Source organism: Agelaius phoeniceus, chromosome 32 (genome assembly GCF_051311805.1).
Source record: "Agelaius phoeniceus isolate bAgePho1 chromosome 32, bAgePho1.hap1, whole genome shotgun sequence".
NCBI classification, from domain to species: domain Eukaryota; kingdom Metazoa; phylum Chordata; class Aves; order Passeriformes; family Icteridae; genus Agelaius; species Agelaius phoeniceus.
In genome coordinates this window covers 2,241,963-2,260,912 of record NC_135296.1, presented here as the reverse complement: position 1 = coordinate 2,260,912, position 18,950 = coordinate 2,241,963, and the positions used below count along the sequence as shown (strand labels likewise).

Here is an 18,950-nt window from a genome sequence, read left to right as displayed (position 1 = left end):
CTGAGGTGGGAGTGGATATAATGACAGGGCCATGGCCAGACCCTTATGTTTTTCAATTCCACATCAGGTCATTGCCAGGGGCAGGAAAATTGACAGCTGTCTTCCCAGCATGGATTACAGGGAAAATGGATCCCCAGGGCTCTTCCCAACGTGGCACCTCCAATGGAGAAAGAAGCTGGATTGGCGCATGAAGCTCTTCCTGCAGCTGGGGCACTCGCAGAACTTCCCTTACTGGCGACTCCATTGGTGTCTGCTCAAGTCCAAGCTCATGGAGAAGCTGTTCCCATGAAGTGGGGCACTCGTAGGGCCTCCCTCTCCCCGGTGTGGATGCGCCGGCGGGTGATGAAGGTGGATTTTTTCTTGAAGCCGTTCCCGCAATATGGGCAGCGGAAGGGCCTCTCCTGGGTGTGACTCCACTCATGCAGGCAGAGATTTGTGCTGGTCTGGAACCTCTTCCCACAGGTGGGGCACTCGTAGGGCCTCTCCCCAGTGTGGATGCACAGGTGGGTGATGAGTTCTAAGCTGCAGCTGAAGCCCTTCCCACACTCCCCACACTCGTAGGGCCATTCCCCAGTGTGGATCATCTGGTGGCTGATCAGGGTGCTGCTCTGCCTAAAGATCTTCCCACACTCCAAGCACTTGTGGGACTTCTCCCCATCATGAAGCTGCTCAGGGACCACCAGCTCTCAGCTCTGGCTGAAGCTCTGTCCACCTTCCTGGCACAGGGTGGGTGTTTCCTCCTCAGAGCACCCTGGTCTGGGTTTAGAGCCCCTCCTCCTGTGGCATCTCTGGGGATTTTCCTCCCTGTTGGATTCCTGTGTACTAGAGTTGCTCAAAACAGCCTCTTCCATGAGGTTCTGCCATGGAGATTTTTCCTCCCTGGTCTCCATCCTCAGCTCCTTCTCTGGGGGAGGAAAGACAAGGAGAGGATGGGATTTGCCTCTGTGCCAGAGGGAAGGGGAAGGAGATCCCCCCAGTGCATCCCCAGCAGGACGGGGTTGGCAGCAGGGTTGTCCTGCAGCCGGGGGTGATGCTGGGCTGGGAGATGGAGCAGGAGAGAGGGGGAAAGGGGCACTGACTTCCTCCTCACCTGCCTGGGTGTTCTGGTGCTCCTTCCTCTTCCTCGCAGCCTCCTCTTCCATCTGGCAAAGTTTTGGGGATGGGAAATCCTGTTTTGGGAAGAAAACAAAGGGTGCACACAATGTCTTTTGTACTGGTTTGAAGGCAAACCAGGGGGAGAGTCTAAGGCAGAACTACAATTTAATAAGAAAATGAAGATCAAGGCAATGATACAGAAACACTGCCTTAAACTGACAGAGTCAGGATATAACCTGACACCCTGTTGGTCAGGGTGGTGGCAGCAGTCCCATTAAATGGTGGCTGCAGTCCTGTTGGAGAGATGAACGTGATTCTGTCAAAGCAGTGGTTCTGTAGAAGGGTCTGGTCTTCCTCTGAAGGTCCAGTGGTGGTTCTGGAGCTCTTGTCCTCTGGGAATCCAGTAGGCAAGCTGTTCCTGGTTGTAGCAAGCCTCAGCTTATATCCAGGTAGGAATGCTTGGATCCTCCCCCTGGGCGAAGCATCCCACAATGGGATGATGGAATTTTATCAGTCCTGCAGTGACACTCAATGGCCCATTCACAGGAGATATGTCCCCTGGAGGGCGTTATCAGGGCTGTGTCATGGAAGAGATCAAGAACACTGCCCCACCTGTTTATAGCAGTTGATGAAGATGGGCATTGAAAAGATGCATTTGGTTCCATCTTACACTGCAACCTGAAACAGTGGGGTAATCCCTGCTCAGGGGGTGAACACCACCCCCCTTACCCAAACTGGCTCAGGTGTAAAACCCCCACCCTGGGAAGGCCACACACACAGGGGACAATGTCACACTTGCCCTGCCCCAGGGGAGGTCTCTGTTCTTGTCACTCACTCTTGCTCTCCCTCCTTTTCTCTTTCTTTCCATCTCTCTGTCTACCCTACATTTACTGTTCAATAAAATCCACTTTGGATTTGGTCTTCTTAGGACCTTAATTGGGGCAGAGGCATCTCTCTAACAATTTTACTAGCCAGATTGTGACATTATTTTGGCACAGTGAGTTTACACACTGTTCTCTGACCCCAAGTGCCTTTGACAACAGCATGGTTCCCTCTTCTGAGGAGGTTGTGCTTCTCTCTGGCGGAACTCTTGGAAACTTGGACACAGCTTCCTCTGAGTGACGTACAGGAGAGCTGATGAGGAAAACGGCTGTTGTGGGTGGCCAGTGTTGTCCCTGTCCCTGTCACCCCAGGCCATTTCCCAGGGAGTGCCCCTGTCACCCCAGGCCATTCCCCAGGGGCTGTCCCTGTCACCCCAGGCCATTCCCCAGGGGGTCTCCATCATTCTCACCCCAGGGAATGCCTGGGGGGTCTCCCTCCCTCTCACCCCTGTGCCAGGGGGTGCTCGGGGCAGTCGCTGTCCCTCTCAGCCCAGGGGATGCTCGGGGGTCTCTGTCCCCTCACCCTGCGGGATGCTTGGGGGGTCTCCATCCCTCTGGCCTTAGGGAATGCCTGTGCAGGGCTGGGCACCAGGGGCTCTGTGTCCCTCTCACCGCTGAGGCTGCTCGGGGCTGGGGGGGCTCTGCCACCTTCTCACACCTGGGAAGGCCGGGGGGGGTCTCTGTCCCTTTCAGCCCTGCTGTGACCCCACCCAAACATCATCGGGGTCACAGGGACAGAGACACCCCCAAAGCCCCAGAAGGGCTGAACCTGGGATTTGGTTTGGGGCTGAGGATTTAGGAAGGGGCTGAAATTGGGGCTGGAGTTGGACTTGGGGCTGAGATTTGGATTAGAGCTGGGATTGGGGTTAAGGCTAGACATGGGATTGGCTTTAGGGCTGGGGTTGGGACTGGGTCTGGGGCTAGACAAGTTTGGAACTGGGATGTGATTAAATACAGAACTGTGAGTGTGTCTAAACGTGGAGTGAGATTGAGACCAGGATCAGGGTCACGTTTGGGACTGAGCTCACCCAGAGCAGGACAGGAGGGATGTCACTGCAGGATGGCCCTGGCATTGTCCCAGCCCTCCTCAGACACCTCCAAACATGGGGAGCAGCTGGGTGCCCCAAGATCCAGGTGTTCTCACGCTGCCCCTCAATACCAGGTGAGCATTCCCTGAGGGCAGCCCTGACTGTGACCCTTGGGGCTCTGGGATCAGCCCTCACATCCCCGTGGGAGCAGCTGCAGACAGGGTGGGAGATTGCTCCCCACCCCTAATTCCTGCAGAACAGTGAAGCCCAGCTACCCTTTGCTTTTGGTGCCTCCTCCTCTCCATTGTCCTGTTTTAGGATCTCTGTATCTTACCCATACATCTTGCTTCACATCATCTTTTTCCTGTACATAGTGGCGAATTACAGCAGGAACTTTACTTTCCCCCAAAACACACAAGTGATTTAACACAAATAAACACTTTAACAATCTTTCTTGTGGCTCTCTGATATGGGTGTATTTACCCAGATATCTTTTCAAGGTACCATTTGCTCTCTCTACAATTGCTTGCCCTGTAGGAGAATTAGGGATGCCTGTCACGTGTTCTGTCCCCCACAATTGCATGAACTGCTTTATTCTTTTGCTACAGTAAGCAGGCCCGTTATCTGTCTTGATGCGCCGTGGCACTCCCATTACTGCAAAACAACTACTGAGATGTCTCTCCACCTGCCCTGCTTTCTCACCAGTTTGTGCTGTGGCCCATATAAAATGACTGTAAGTGTCTTCGGTAACGTGCGCATACTTCATCCTTCCAAACTCAGCAACATGTGTGACATCCATTTGCCAGGTCTCATTTGTGTTCAGCCCTCTTGGGTTAACTCCCCGACCTAACCCGCAGCCCCCATTATGATGACTACATATGGCACAGGCTTTGACTATTGCCCGTGCCTCCTCCATAGATATCTGAAATTCTCTATGGAGGCCTTTTGCATTTTGGTGAAACATGGAATGTGCCTCTCTGGCCATAGTCTGCCTGGGAATTGGAGTCGCTTGTGTGATTGAGACTAGCTTATCTGCTCGCGCATTACCCTCTCCTAGACCAATATCCCACTTGTGACTTCTGATATGGATAACAGAGAAAAGATGTTTCCTCAGCTTAATTGCCCTCTGCAACTGTATAAACAGCTCATGGAACCTCCTGTTTTGAACCTCTTTTATAGAGGCATCTTCTATTCGCTCACACGCTCCTGCAACATACACAGAATCTGTCACTATGTTGAGAGGCCCAGAAAAGTGCATCATGGCCCATACAACAGCCAACAGCTCCATCGTTTGTAAAGTATCCAACTCAGAAGCCTGGAGAATCTGATGGTGCCATTGTCCCTTTTCCTGCCAGGTTACTGCAGCCGTTCTGGATTTTCTTCCTGCATCCATATAGACTGGTATAGCATCCAACAGGGGCTTCTGTGATCTTTTTGCGTATTGAATCCAACCCCATTGCCCTACCCAATTCAACAGTATATTGGGAATATCATCAGTGGCAATCACGCTACCGGCTCCCAACAGAGCCTCTTGTAATTCCATACTGTTTGTCAGGTACCAGGTCAATGCATGTTTCTTCATTGGTATCCGTATCTGATCAGGTATGTATGTATGTATTTTAATATTTAATTGCAAGTTCTGGGGGGGGGGTAACAATTTGATCAGTAAGTATCCATCCTAGATATTTCCAAGGTGCAGATAATTGAATTTTTTAGGAGCTACAGCCAATCCATGTAGTTTCAGGGCATCATGTATCTTTTGAATTTGTTGACCTGTAAAAGGTTGTGGCTGTGCAAATAAAATCTCATCCATATAATGATAAATGATTGTTTCAGGCCAGGCCTGCCGCAAAGGTTGTAAAGCATTGACACAAGGTTGACACAAGGTGGCGCTGTTGCGCATCCCCTGCGGAAGAGAAACCCTTTCAAATCTCGTGTCTGGCTCTTCCCTATTTAACGCCGGTAAGGTAAAGGCAAACCTCCGAGTGTCTCGAGGGTGAAGAGCAATAGTAAAAAACCAGTCCTTAAGATCAACAATCCAAAGTGGCCAGTCCCTTGGCAACATAGCCGGGTTAGGTAATCCTGGTTGTAAGGCTCCCATAGGCTCCATTGGTTCATTCGCAGCCCGCAAATCATGTAGTAAGCGATACTTCCCGGACTTCTTTTTAATAACAAAGATAGGGGTATTCCATGGACTTGTTGACAACTGTAAATGACCTTGCTTATATTGTTCATGTACTAGTATATGAACTTGTTCCAGACTTTCCCTTTTTAACGGCCACTGCTTAACCCACACTGGAACGTCTGTGGTCCAAGTTAATGGGATTGGGAAAGTCCATGCAATGGCCATTAGCCTAAAGGGTGCTCATTTGTCAGCACTACTCCCATTTGAGGCAAAATGTCCCGACCAACAAGACACTGTACAGTAGCGGGCAAAGGTACAACTGAGAAAACACTCCACAAAGTTTTTCCATCAATAGTTACCGATAACATGGGTGATTTTCTTGCAAGTGTTAGGCCTCCAACCCCGGTAACTGTCACTGTGGTTGTCTGTAATGGCCAGTTGTGGGGCCAGAAATCCGGACTAACAAGGCTGGAGTCCGCCCAGTATCCAATAAAATCCTTCCAAGGTTTGCCTCCCACCCCGATACTCCATTATTACAGTGCGCTTTGGTCGGTCATTCAGGTTCATTGTTAATAAAGTAAGTCCTCCAGTGGAACCAAATCCTCGCTCCCCTCTCGACTGTGATTGACGAGGGGGTAAAGTTTTAGCCATTTGTTCCAAAGGAACCAACTGAGCTATCCTTTGTCCTTTCTCGATTTGTATAGGTGGAAAAAGACTCTGCACCATAACAGAAATTTCCCCGGTATAATCAGCGTCTATTACCCCAGGTAAAACAAACAATCCCATCATGGTGGCCGATGATCGTCCCAGGAGCAAAGCTCCCATAAGTTGTCCATCAATGATGATTGGTCCCTTTATTCCAGTCGGAACCTTTTCCTGTTAGGTGGTCATCAATGTTACTGCTACTGAGGCTGCCACGTTCAGCCCGAGGCTCCTGGCGGTGGCTGCTTGTAGGGAAGCTGAGCTGAGGTGTTGACAGCAGCTACTTGTGTCTGGGCGCGGCGGCTGGTGGATGCGCTGGCTTTCCCGTTTCCCGAGCGGCGTTGGCAGGCTCCGCTGTTGTGGGTATCCAAGCGACAATTTTGGCACCAGACGCTGGCTGCTTGACAAGCCCGTCACGTGTGTCCTATACCTCCACACTGGTAACATTTGAATCAGCCAGTAGATGAACCCCGTGGAGTATTTATTGCTGCTGCTTGTAGGGGGGCAAGAGCAGCTAACACCTGACTCTGTGAGGCTTCTGCCTGTTTTTGTAATCCTGCTCCTAACTCCTTAATAGCATCTACTAACATTGCTTGATTCCCTACGGGCACATTCGCCAATCGTTCTAAAGCTTCTTCTATAGACCAATTAGCTCCTAGGGTATTTAATACGTTCCTCGTAGCCTGATTACTGTTCTGGAGTGCACATTGTTTTAACAAAGTACCCGTCATGAAATCAGGGACTCCTGCCCGCTCAGTAGCATTGGCTGCCTTATCTATAAAAGATCCAAATGACTCATCTCTCCCTTGCTTTATTCCCATATAAGAAGGAATCCCCCCTGGCTCTTTTATCCTATCTATAGCCAACCGCACCAGGCGCATAGCCTCCCGACACTTATCAGGACCGAGTAAGGCTTGTGCTTCTGTCCGAAGAAAAGGCCCTTGACCCATTAACTCCTCTAGGGTCACCTGGCTGCCGTGCTACTGCTACGCATTCCTGACAGAGTGACTGCCAGTGTGCATTAAACAAGAGCTGCTGATGCTGAGTGAAGATAAGCTTTGCTATTCCTCTGCAATCAGTTGGCAGCAAAACCTGAGTCCCCCAGATATAATCAAGCATTTGTTTTGTGGGCTCATCGGTTACCCCAAATTGACTAACTGTGGACCATAATTGTGACAACAACTTCCAGTCTAGAGCAGTTATTATTGCTTGAAACCCGCCTCCTGCCACAGGAGAATATATCACCGGACAAGCAACATCCATAGCTGCATTTATAGCCTCCTCATCCCCCGTATCCATGATATTCTTTGTTACCGCTGCCCATGCCTCCCTTCGCCCCTGTGCAATGGCCCCGACTAGGCCACTCTCTGACCAAGGGATCAGCTCATTACTAGGAGGAGGAGATGGAGGGTTTGACACAGGCGGTGTGGACGGTGCTGTTGTAGCACGCACGGGGGGTGAGCTGCTGCTTGAAGCAGGAGCCGATGTTGGTGGCAAAATGACTGTAGATGTGGCAGGGGGTAACAGACAATTAAACCAGTCCCCATAACTCTTATTCTTTTCATGCGCCACGCTAGCTTGCTGGGCAGCCTTCTTTTCTGCCTGATATTGTAATAACTCATCATGCACAACCCGCCACAGCTTTCCCAACTTTTTTGCAGTTTTATCATCATCTATGACTGCCTCCCACAGCTTGTGCCCAAATTTATGCCACTCCGTTAACTCATGGACTGTATGAGGATTTTGAAAAACTCCCTGTTCATACCCATAAGCTAACAACCCAGGAAGCTCTTTCTGCAAATCTATGCCCTTAACCTGACGCTTTTGTAAAAAGCAAGTAAATAAATCCTATGCTGCTTGCCTTTCTCTATCCATTTTAAAAACGTCAGCGCTGTTGCAGCCCACAAGGTCTCGGCAGCACGTATCAGCCGGGCTCTCCGTTGAGGTCACCCAGGGCACGGCACCTTCCCTTTTTCAGCGGTGCTTATTCGCCGTCCTTGCTGCGACAGGACCGAAGTCCTACACCGATTCACCGTGGTTGCCGTTGCCGGTATCACGTCGCAGGGTCACCATTTGTTGGATCGGCGGAAGAAATGCGACACACAATATGCGTGATCAGCAAGTCTCGAACTTTATTGCTAGTTCACACATATTTAGATTGGTGTTAATGAAGCTTATACATATTGCAAAGCTGAGCTCATTATTGGTTAATTACTTATCAGTCAACCACGGCTACTTCTATATTCTTATGGTTATTTTGTTACTGCTTCTACATTCTTGTGGTTATTCTGCTGAAACTATCCTATATTTCTGGCAAAAGATCCTCTCCTCAATCCTGCTGTTGCACCAAGGGCACAATGTCCTTGTCACTGGTTGGACGCTGACTGCTGAATCCTAGAATTGCCTTCTTCTAACTTAACCAACGGTACTAGGTCGAGGTGACCTTTCTCAGCTAGCCAACTGTCCACAAAGCTCTCCACAGACCTCAAGTGCTGTGTCCATCTCTGGGCCCCCTGGGATAGGAAAGAGGAAGAAATTTGTAGGAGGAGGAGTAAAGAAAGCAAAGGTGAAGCAAAGGAAATGCTCAAGGCAATTTAGGGGTGGCTGCCAGGCAGCCCTGGCTCTGAGCAGCAGTGTCTGCAGTGGCACAGGAAACTCCCAGCTGATGGGGACAAACTTTCTGGCTGACTGCAGAGGCCAGGACAAAGCTGAGTGGTTTCCCTGGTGTCCCCCAGCCCTTGCTGGCCCCAGGGGCTGATGGCATTTGTGCTCCCTCAGGTTCATGTCCCCACAGCAACAGCATGGGGTTGCTCCTGCCTGCTGTGTGCAATGCAAACAGGGGCTGCTGAGCCAGTGCTGCCGTGTCTGTGCCTGCAAGAATGGAGCACCTTCCTTGTGTGAGCTGGGGGAGAGGCCAGGGCTGCAGAGGGGGGATGTTGTTGGCAGCTGCATGAGGATGCTCTGGGACGCTGCCCTGGGCTGTGCAGTGCACTGGGGATGAATCAGCCCCTGCTCTGCTGCTCCTTCCCGTCTGCCCCAGGGCCCTTGCAGAGCCCCAGCCATGCTGTTTGCCCCCAGCCTGCCCACGGCCAGCCTGGGGCTGCTCACGGGGGTTTTTTGTGCTGAGCATTGGCCTGGCCGTGTTCTTGAGAGAGCCTGGGCAAGGAGCCTGGAGCCCCCAGGGCCTGGCCTGAGGCGTCAGTGCTGCCCCAGCAGTGCCCATGGCCTGTCCCTGCTGCAGCCCCGGCACTGCCACCCCCAGGGCTGTGCCCAGCCCCGAGAGCACTCAGGCCCTGCAGCAACACCAGGGCCACCAGGGCAGCAGGGCAGGGCCACGGCAGCAGCACTGGCAACACCAAGTGCTGCTGCTGCTGCTGGGCACAGCTGCTGGGTCAGCACTGATCTGCCCCCAGCTCTGCACACAGACATTGCTGCTGCAGCTCCAGAGAAGGCAAACAAAGGGCATCTGCAGAAAACTTTGCTGGGAGAGATCCTTTCATTCCTTTAAAGCCACAAAGAGCACAGCCACTCATTGACACAGTCTGTGGCCACAGGGAACGTGGAGAGAAACAAAATGAGAAATGGCACCTAGAATGACATTTCTTTGTGGAAAATAGTTTAAAAATTGAAACAAAGGAAAAAACACCTATAACCAACCAACAAGAAGTACCAAGGATTAGTTTTAATACAAGTGATTTGCAGAAACTGGCCAGCAGTTTAATGTTTCTGAAAGCATCCAATCATCAGTCTCCACACTGCAGCCTTGAGCTCCTGGTTCCTCAGGCTGTAGATGAGGGGGTTCAGGGCTGGAGGCACCACTGAGTACAGAACTGACAGGCCCAGATCCAGGGATGGGGAGGACATGGAGGGGGGCTTCAGGTGAGCAAATGCTGCAGTGCTGATGAACAGGGAGAGCACAGCCAGGTGAGGGAGGCAGGTGGAAAAGGCTTTGTGCCGTCCCTGCTCAGAGGGGATCCTCAGCACAGCCCTGAAGATCTGCACATAGGAGAAAACAATGAACACAAAACAGCCAAGTAACAGAAAAGCACTACCCATAAGAAACCCAAGTTCCCTGAGGTAGGATTTGGAGCAGGGGTGCTTGAGGATCTGTGGCATTTCACAGAAGAACTGGCTCAGGGCATTGCCATGGCACAGGGGCAGAGAAAATGTATTGGCTGTGTGCAGCAGGGAATAGAGAAAGGCACCGGCCCAGGCAGCTGCTGCCATGTGGGCACAAGCTCTGCTGCCCAGGAGAGTCCCGTAGTGCAGGGGTTTGCAGATGGACACGTAGCGGTCGTAGCACACGATGGTCAGGAGGGAAGACTCTGCTGCAATGAAAAAGACAAAAAAAATAGTTGGACTGCACATCCAATGTAGGAGATGTTGCTGGTGTCCCAGAGGGAATTGTGCATGGCTTTGGGGACAGTGGTGCAGATGGAGCCCAGGTCAGCGAGGGCCAGGTTGAGCAGGAAGAAGAACATGGGCGTGTGCAGGTGGTGGCCACAGGCTACAGTGCTGATGATGAGGCCGTTGCCCAGGAGGGCAGCCAGGGAGATGCCCAGCAAGAGGCAGAAGTGCAGGAGCTGCAGCTGCCGCATGTCTGCCAATGCCAGCAGGAGGAAGTGCCTGATGCAGCCGCTGTTGGACATTTGCTGGGGCTGCACGTGGGCCCCTGTTCATGGAGAAAGGACAGTGACAAGTCAGGAGAGGCTGCTTGGAGCCAAACCTGCCCCATTCCCTGTAGACAGTCCCTACAGCTAGAACTCACTCACCCTTCGTCCTGCTGTGGGAAAACCTTTGGCTGGAATTAGAGCACAGTCACACTCCCGGGCCACCCTGGGATAAACCAGACCCTGCCCAGAGCAGAGGGATCCCTGAATGTCTCACCTTCTCTAAAGGTCTCTGGGCAAGGTCTCAGCACCCCCTTGTGCCAAGGACACTCCCGGCTCCCTTGGCAAACCCAGCAGCATTTCCTCAGCTGTGCAGCTCTGCCCTTCCCCTTGGGACATTCAGGGAACTCCCAGAGGCTCTGGCACAGATTTGCACCCAGGAGGGCAGCTCAGAGCTTGGCAGGGCACAGCAAGGAGATCCCTGGTTGTGCCCATGATGGGATCTCAGGGAGGGGGCTCAGCTCATTCCTCTTTGCCATAGACTGCTTTGCCCACAGCCCCACAGGTGCCAGGGAAGCTTGGACACCCCATTCCCATGGACACCCCTGCCTGGCAGGAATGCCAAGGGCAGTGCCTGGCTCAGCTGCTGCAAATGCCAGAGCCTCCCTGAGAGCAGCAGATAACAGTGCCAATGTCAGGGCAGTGCAGAACCAAGAGCAGATGTTGTGGTGCTGTGCCTGAGAGGGCAGGGCAGAGACAGCCGGGCACTCAGGACAGTGTTCCCGTGCCCAGCTGTGCCTGGCACCTCCCACACACCAACAGTGCCCTCCTGCCCCAGCACTGCTCTCTTCAGCCCCCTCTGCTTCCCTGAGCATCTCCCTGGGCCTGGACATTCCCTCCTGAGAGGAGCCTTGTCCCTGCCAGCGCTCACAGAGCCCATCCCAGCCTGTGTGCCCTGCCTGGGGCCCTACAGAAACCTGCCTGTGTGCAGGGCCCTGGCTGGGGCAGGCTCTGTGTGCAGCTGGGCAAGGGCAGCTCAGGAGAGCCCTGCTGGGCCCTGCAAAGGTGATGCTGCTGCTGTCCAGGGCTGAGGAGTGGCTGAGGGCCCTTTGGGAGGCTCCCAGCAGAGACACTGATCAACTGAATTTACAGTTCTGCAGTCCCTGTAAAAGTTCAAACATTAGTTTGATGATCCTGTGTGTCCCTTTCAACTCAGAATGTCCTGGGATTCTGGGATTACAATTCCTGTTCTGCTTCTCTCATCCCCTTGTTTTTTTATAATCAAAAGAGAAAAAAAAAAAAACAAACCCTTGCAACAGCGTTAGAAGAGTGAAGTAAAAACCAGACATTAATTGGAAGCTTCCAGGTGTCCCAGTGGGGATGGGGCACACCTGGGGCCTGATTTCAACAATTTATTAAGGTTGATTAGTTAGGAAATTTAACAGGAACATCCAATAGGAGATTCACTTACCCCAGTTACACACCCCTGGCTCAATCCATTGGAGTAGGTCCAAGGGCTTCTTTGCCTTCACTTTTTATTCTGACTGCTCACATTCTGGTCAAAAACCAAAATCTTCTTCTTGTAGGTCCTCTTCCTGATAATAAGACTATACAGGATACTATATGTATTGTATACTATATGTATTTCAGGAATGCATTTAGACAATCAGCTTATTTTTCTAAAATCAAAGAAAAAGGTTAGGGAAAATAATAGAGTTAATAAAGGATTATAGTTATAGATGTATATAATAGTAAGAGAGTTCATGAAGAGTTTAATAGACTTAAAAAAGGAATATAGATTTATAACTATGTAATAGTAATTTATAGAGCTACAAATACATGAAAATTGTATAAAATGAAAAAATCTTTTTGTCATCACCCCAACGTTCCCATCCTTCTCCAAGCAGGAAATTGAAAACACTCTCAGGAAAGCTCCTGATCTTTACAACAATCCCAGGCTTACCTTCTTTGGGAAGTGCCCTCCGGAGCAGTGTCCAGGCTGGTCTGGAGCTGGGAGCAGCCCTGCCCCACCCAGCCCCTCTCAGCAGCAGCCCCTGCCCTGCTCAGGGCGGCTCCTTCCCCCCAGAGCTTCTCCCCAGTGCTGGGAGCAGCTGCCAGGGCTGGCTGAGAGCTGTCCCTGGCAGGCAGCAGAGTCCCTGCCCCAGCACAGCGCCCTGGGCTGCAGGACCCTGCTCTGCAGGACAGCCCTGGGCACCCCTGGCTGCAGCCCCGGCTGCTCAGCCCTGCAGCAGAGCCTGGCAACAGGAGCTGCCTTGGGCTGTGCCTGGGCTGGGGCAGCAGGGAAAGCCAGCCCTGCCCTAGGGCCACAGCCCTGCCCTGGAGCAGCCCTGAGAGTCCGCCTGAAAGGTCCTAAAAGCTCTGGGATGTGCCAGCTCCAGGAGATCCCTGCAGGAACTGCAGCTTCTCTTCCCACAGCCAGGGAATGACTGTTTCAAACCTGGGATGATTTCTGCTCTAGTGAGCCCTGAGTGAGCTCTGCTCTGTGCTCCCAGCGCAGGCTGAGTTTAACCCCTCTGTGCCTCTGTGCTGTGCCCGGGCTGGCTGCAGGCAGTGCCCCAGCCCTGCTGGGCTGGCAGAAGAGCTGCTCATCAAGAGAAATGTGCTTTTGAAGCTCTTCTTGGTGACCAGGAGCTGCCTCTGTGCCAGGAGCCCAGCCCAGCTCAGCAGCACAGACACAGCACAAGGACTTTAATGAGCCTCTGGGCCTTTGTGCTCAGGCCCTGAACATCAGTCCCTGAGAGGGAGATGAAGAAGCCTCCCCAGAACTCCAAGGCAGAATCCAACCTTGCCCCACAATCCCCTACCCCATGTGAGAAACGATTTTCACTTTCAAAAATGTAAATGCTTTATTAGGACCATATCAAAATAAAACAGAAGACTGAAGAAAGAAAAGAATACAGCAGCAGGAGCAAAGAATTCAGTCACCATGTACTTATCTACACAATGGATGCTCTTTTATACCTCTAGCCCCTCCCAAAGTCTTGTCAATCAACTCCTTCTTCACTGTCCAGTGGTGGAGATCACTGTCTCACACCTTGATTGGAGGTCAGGTGCTGCCATAGTAACAAGCCAACCCTCCCAAATGCCCCAACTACTGAGGCCATCCTGCGATAACAATGCAAGGGGGAGGGGAAGGATAACTATACATCTACAAAACTTCTCTGAACATATATTTAATATTCACCGCTTAATTGTGAGACTCAACCATAGGATTACTCATCTATAACACTCCCCCCTTTTCTTTTTCTTGAAGTCATTTTGCTTGAACAATTAAGTAAAAAATTTTCTCTCCCTCTTGAATGTGTCATGCCAGCATCTCTTGATGTGGGCAAGGACAGTGGGAACAGGAGGAAAAAATCTCAGGTTTTCCTTGGAGACAATCATTTGGAATGGGCAAAAGGGCATCCCAGAGGTCCAGTATGGCTTTGACTCCCATCTACCATGCCTATGTGTCTGCTACCCATAGTTGGTGTATCTTAGGGATGAGTACAGAGGCCAACTCGGTCCTGCCCTCCAGTCCCTGTTGAATTAAAAGACAACTGAGGAATGATAGAGGTCTGGTATGGCCTTTTGTCCCTACCTTACCATGCCTACAGGGGTGCTACCCACAGCAGGGCTATGGAGCCTTCTTGGTGAGGAACAAAGGGGCCAACCCGGTCTTGCCCTCCTTCCTTTGTCTTATTTTCTTGAAGAAGCTGTCCCATTACCTTTTACAGTCCCTTGTGTACTTCCTCTCAACAGATGCTGGTAATTCTCACCCATTAAAACAGGAAAACAGTTCTCAAGCTGGTTGGTGGAAGCTTGACTCTACTTTTTGGGCATCTTGGTGTTTTTCTGGTTGTCTCTCAGTCTCTGCTTGAGAGTCAATCTTGTTTCACCCAGCCTGGATGTTACAGTCCACTCTTTGGGTTCTTCTCCTGGGCCTTTGACTCTGTTGCACTGAGTCCATCCCCGCTCTGCAGTTCGCATGGCTGATTCAGTGGTGAGCAGTACTTGAAAGGGACCTTCCCACTGGGGAGTTAGAGACTGACCTCTCCATGACTTAATCATCACCCAATCCCCGGGATTAATGTTATGGATTCTGAAATCCAGGGTGGTAGTTTGAGGAATTGCCCCTTTATGTCTTAGCCCTTCTAAGGTTTGTGCTATAGACATCACTTATTTCTTGGCATTGGCTTCCCCTTCCTCATAGGTGGCAACCTTCTGGGGTGAGGTCAGGAAGGGCAACCCAAACATCATTTCATAGGGTGACACCCCCAGATCTGACTGGGGTTGGGTTCTAATTCTTAATAAGGCCAAAGGGAGACATTTTATCCATGACATTTGGGTTTCAATCATTAGCTTAACTGGAGCTCTTTTAAGAGACTGATTCATTCTCTCAACCCAACTGGAACTCTATGGATGCCATGGAATGTGTAATTCCCATTTTACTCCCAGGCCCTGAACAATTTTCTGCAATATCTTCGATGTAAAATGAGTTCCCCAGTCAGAATCAAGCCTGTTTACCATCTCATATTGGGGACTGATTGATTCTAGAAGTGTTTTACTCACAACATTGGCACTGGCTTTCACAGTGGGTACCACCTCTACCCAATCAGTCAAGTGATCTACTATCACTGGCAAAAACTTCCACCGTTGTACATGGGGAAGCTCAGTAAAGTTCAGTTGAATGTTTTGAAAGGGCCATAAGGCTAGTTGTCACCCTCCCCTGGGTGTTTTCCTCATGATTTTCTTATTCATTTGTTGACATATCACACACCATTCAGTTACTTGCTTAGCTATTCTGAAAATTCCCATGAATCCCCAGTCCCTTAGAATTTGATCACTTAACAATTGTGTACCCCAATGGTTTGTCCCATATATGTCTTCTAGCATTTTCTTGGCAAGGGGTTTTTTCAATATTTGCCTCCCATCTGCTAATCTCCACTTGCATTCATTATCTTTCTTGGCTCCTGTTTTGAGAAGTTCTTCCTCTTCTGTTCCACTGAATACTGGGACTTTTTGCATTTCTCTCATGGATGTTAATACTATTATTAGTTTTTCTGTCTCAGATTCAGTTGCAGTTTTAGCTTCTAAATCAGCTAAATTGTTTCCTTTTACCTCCTGAGTCACCCCTTTTTGATGTCCTTTAACATACACCACTGCTACTTCCTCTGGTAATTGTCATGTTTCTAACACCTCTAAAATGAGTTTTTCATTAATCAATCCCTTTCCCTTTGAATTGAATACCCCCCTTTCTTCCCAGATTTTCCTAAAGGTATGCGCTACTCCAAAAGCGTATTTATAGTCTGTATCTATTGTTCCCCTTTTCTGTGCCAAAATTTCCGGAGCTCATTTTAGGGCATACAACTCACACCTTGGGCTGACTAGTTGGATGGTAACTTTCTCTTTTCTATGGCCACCAAACCTTCATGCACTGTAGTGTACCCTGATACCCTGTGCCCCTTTATTACCCATGAAGATCCATCAATGTACAATCGTTTTCCACCTTGGAGTGGTTGATCTGTACGATCCTTCCTTACTTTAGTTTGATAGTTTATAACTTCTAGGCAATTATGTATAAATTCCTCATCTGCTTCTCCATACAAGAACTGGGCAGGGTTGAGTTGGTTACTCACAATCAGCTCTAAATCATTAGCTATCAAGATGGCTTCAACATTCAACATACAGGAATCAGTGAGGCATTTCTCAGTCTTTTGGCTTAGGATACTTCTAAAATGAGTGTGGGGTATATATTTTCAATTTTCCTCTAAGGGTGAATGGCTTAGTTTGAAAAGACAGGTGTTCACTAAGGAAGGCAGGAGCCTCCCTTGAAATGGAAAATGTAAATCCCCTCCCTCTGAATTATTATAATTTTGAAATTAAGAGGCTCTCAGGCAAAGATATTGGAACAGGAATAACAGTTCTTTACTAGGAGAACTAAAAATACAAATGAAATAGTACAAACAACAAAAAAAACCTACTGAGTCAGAATACTTGTTGGTCTTGGTAGCAGTCCGATTGAATGGTGGCTGCAGTGTCCCTGCAGTGACAGGTGGGGTTCTGTTGGAGCAGGGATCCTGTAGAAAGGTGTAGTTTTCCTCTGAAGGTCCAGTGGTGGTGTAGATGGGCCTGGTGTTCCTCTGGGAATCCAGCGGAGAAGAAAGCTGCTCCTCTGGGCATCCAGTGGGGCTGAAAGCTGCTCCTCTGAGAATCCAGTGGAAAAGCTGTACTAGTGTCCCAAAATCTCAGATTATATCTCAGTAGGAATGCTTGGCTTCTCACTCTGGGCAGAGCATCTCACAATGAGATTATGTAATTTTTATCAGTCATACAGTGAGACTCAATGGCCAATTAACAGAAGATACCTCCCCAGAGGGGGATTGATTGAGGCAAAGATAAAGAAAACTGCCCAATGAACAGAAGATAACTGCCCCATCTCTAACAGATAGGAATTGAAAACACACCTAGCTACATCTTTCAATTTAAGGCATTTACAAAAGTTGCCATTGTAACTTCTGAGTTTGGCTGCCCTAGGTTTTTTTCCTACATGCTCTCGCAGCCCCCTTAAAAACTACCTGAGAGACCTGACCCTCCTTCCAAAGATGATACATCCTCTTTTTATTCTTAAGTTCCTCCAAAACCTCCTTGCCCATCCAGGCTGGGCATTTGCCTCGTCTCGACTTGTCTTTTGGCACACAAAGACAGTCTGTTCCTGTGCCCTCAAGATCATTGTTTTGAAGCATGCCCACCCTTCCTGAACTCCTTTGTTTTTAAGGGCTGCTTCCCAAGGAACTCTCTGAATAACTCTCCTAAACAGGCCAAAGTCTGTCCTCTGGAAGTCCAATGTAAAAGTCTTATTAATGTTCCTCCTGACTTCACCAAATACGGAGAACTCTATGATTTCATGATCACTGTTCCCCAAGTGGCCTCCAACCATCACATCTCCCCCCAGCCCATCTCTACTTGCAAACAACAAGATCTAACACAGTCCCTCCCCTGATGGGCTTACCCATCTGCTGCCACAAAAAGTTGTCCTCCACAAACTCTAAAAATTTCCTGGACTGCCTTTTTTCAGCTGTTTTAACTTCTCAGCAAATGTCTGGCATGTTGAAGTCACCAACAAGAACAAGAGCTGATGATGCAGAAACATTCTCTACCTGTTTATAGAATGAGTTGTCCACCACTTCTTCCTGGTTGGGTGGACAATAACAGACTCCCAGTAGGATGTCAGCCTTGTTGGTCTTCCCTCTAATTCTCACCCACAGGCATTCAACTTCATCATCATTAATTTCAATACCTATGGTGCCCAAAGCCTCCCTAATATAAAGGGCCACCCCTCCACCTCTTCTCCCTTTTCTGTCTCCCCTGAAGAGCTTGTAGCCATCCAGTGCAGCGCTCCAGCCATGTGAGTCATCTCACCATGTTTCCCTGATGCCAATTACATCATAGCTCTGCTGTTGGACCATAGCCTCCAGCTCTTCTTGTTTATTACCCATGCTGCATGCACTGGTATAGATGCAACCCAGCTGGGCTACTGATTTCACCCCTAACTCAGGCTTACCACCCTTGGGCCTGCTTCCAGACAGCCCAGCTGCTTCCCTACCCCCTTCAGACCTAGTTTAAAGCCCTCTCAACGAGTTCTGCCAGTTCATGATCTAAAAACCTGCTGCCCTTATGTCCTGGTTTGAAAAGGAAGAGAGTTTTTTGGGATGCTGTAGTCAAACCGATAGGTGCTCAGATTTGAATATTGGCACCTGGTGTGGCCACTGAGGACATGGATGCACCTCTGAGAACACAGGGGGTTAAAAGCAGAGAACTCCCAGGGGGAAGCTCTCTTGGGTTCTGTCTGTGAAAGAGGTCAGAGCTGCCCTGCCCTGCTGCGGGCTGGCAGGGGAGGGGAAGCCATGCGGCCGGGTGAGGTAGGCCGGGCCTTGGACAGAGAGGGGAGGTGAAGGCCCCTGCAGGATGGAAGGGTGGAGGAACATTGGAGAGTCATCGGGCAGCCAGCCCCCCAGAGAGAAAGAGAGAAAGAGAGCGAGAAAGAGAGTGAGCATGTGCCTGTGTTTGTGCCAGCTTGAAATTCGGTATCACATGCGGGCAGCACGGCCAGCCATAAAGGAGAAGGGGGGTACAGTGAGAAGGTGCCTGGCAGGGCAGCGTGGGACTTCTGGACAGGCAGAGCCTGAGATTTTTAACCCTTTTCTTGGATGATGGAAACCTTACAAATGCTGATCCTCCTGGAGTTGAATGAGAAGAGAGATAGAGATGAGATAAGAGGAAATGGGCCACGAGAGAAGTTGAGAAGAATCTTAGGTGGGAGGAGATGATGGAGTGGCCTTTGGCTGGACTTTTCTTGTATAGCTATGGACAGAACCAATTTTCTCTTGTGACACAGAGACTGCATTTAGGGTGAGGCAATGGCTTGGAGCCAAGAGAGTGCAGTGATGTTATGTGGAGGAGTGTGTGAACAGAGACAACAGGTGAGGAGGGCAGTGGTGCCCTCCGT

At 50.0% G+C, this 18,950-nt stretch overlaps 1 protein-coding gene across 1 annotated transcript in view; it reads right to left on the bottom strand.

Annotated features, from left to right (window-relative positions):
• Window positions 1-859: 859 nt before the first annotated feature.
• The window catches only part of LOC129133505 (uncharacterized), a 148,388-nt gene continuing 130,297 nt past the window's right edge, over window positions 860-18,950 (bottom strand). The window contains exon 3 of the transcript XR_013185721.1: window positions 860-904. The gene's annotated coding sequence lies outside the window, so the exon portion shown is untranslated. The remainder of the gene's footprint in view (window positions 905-18,950) is intronic.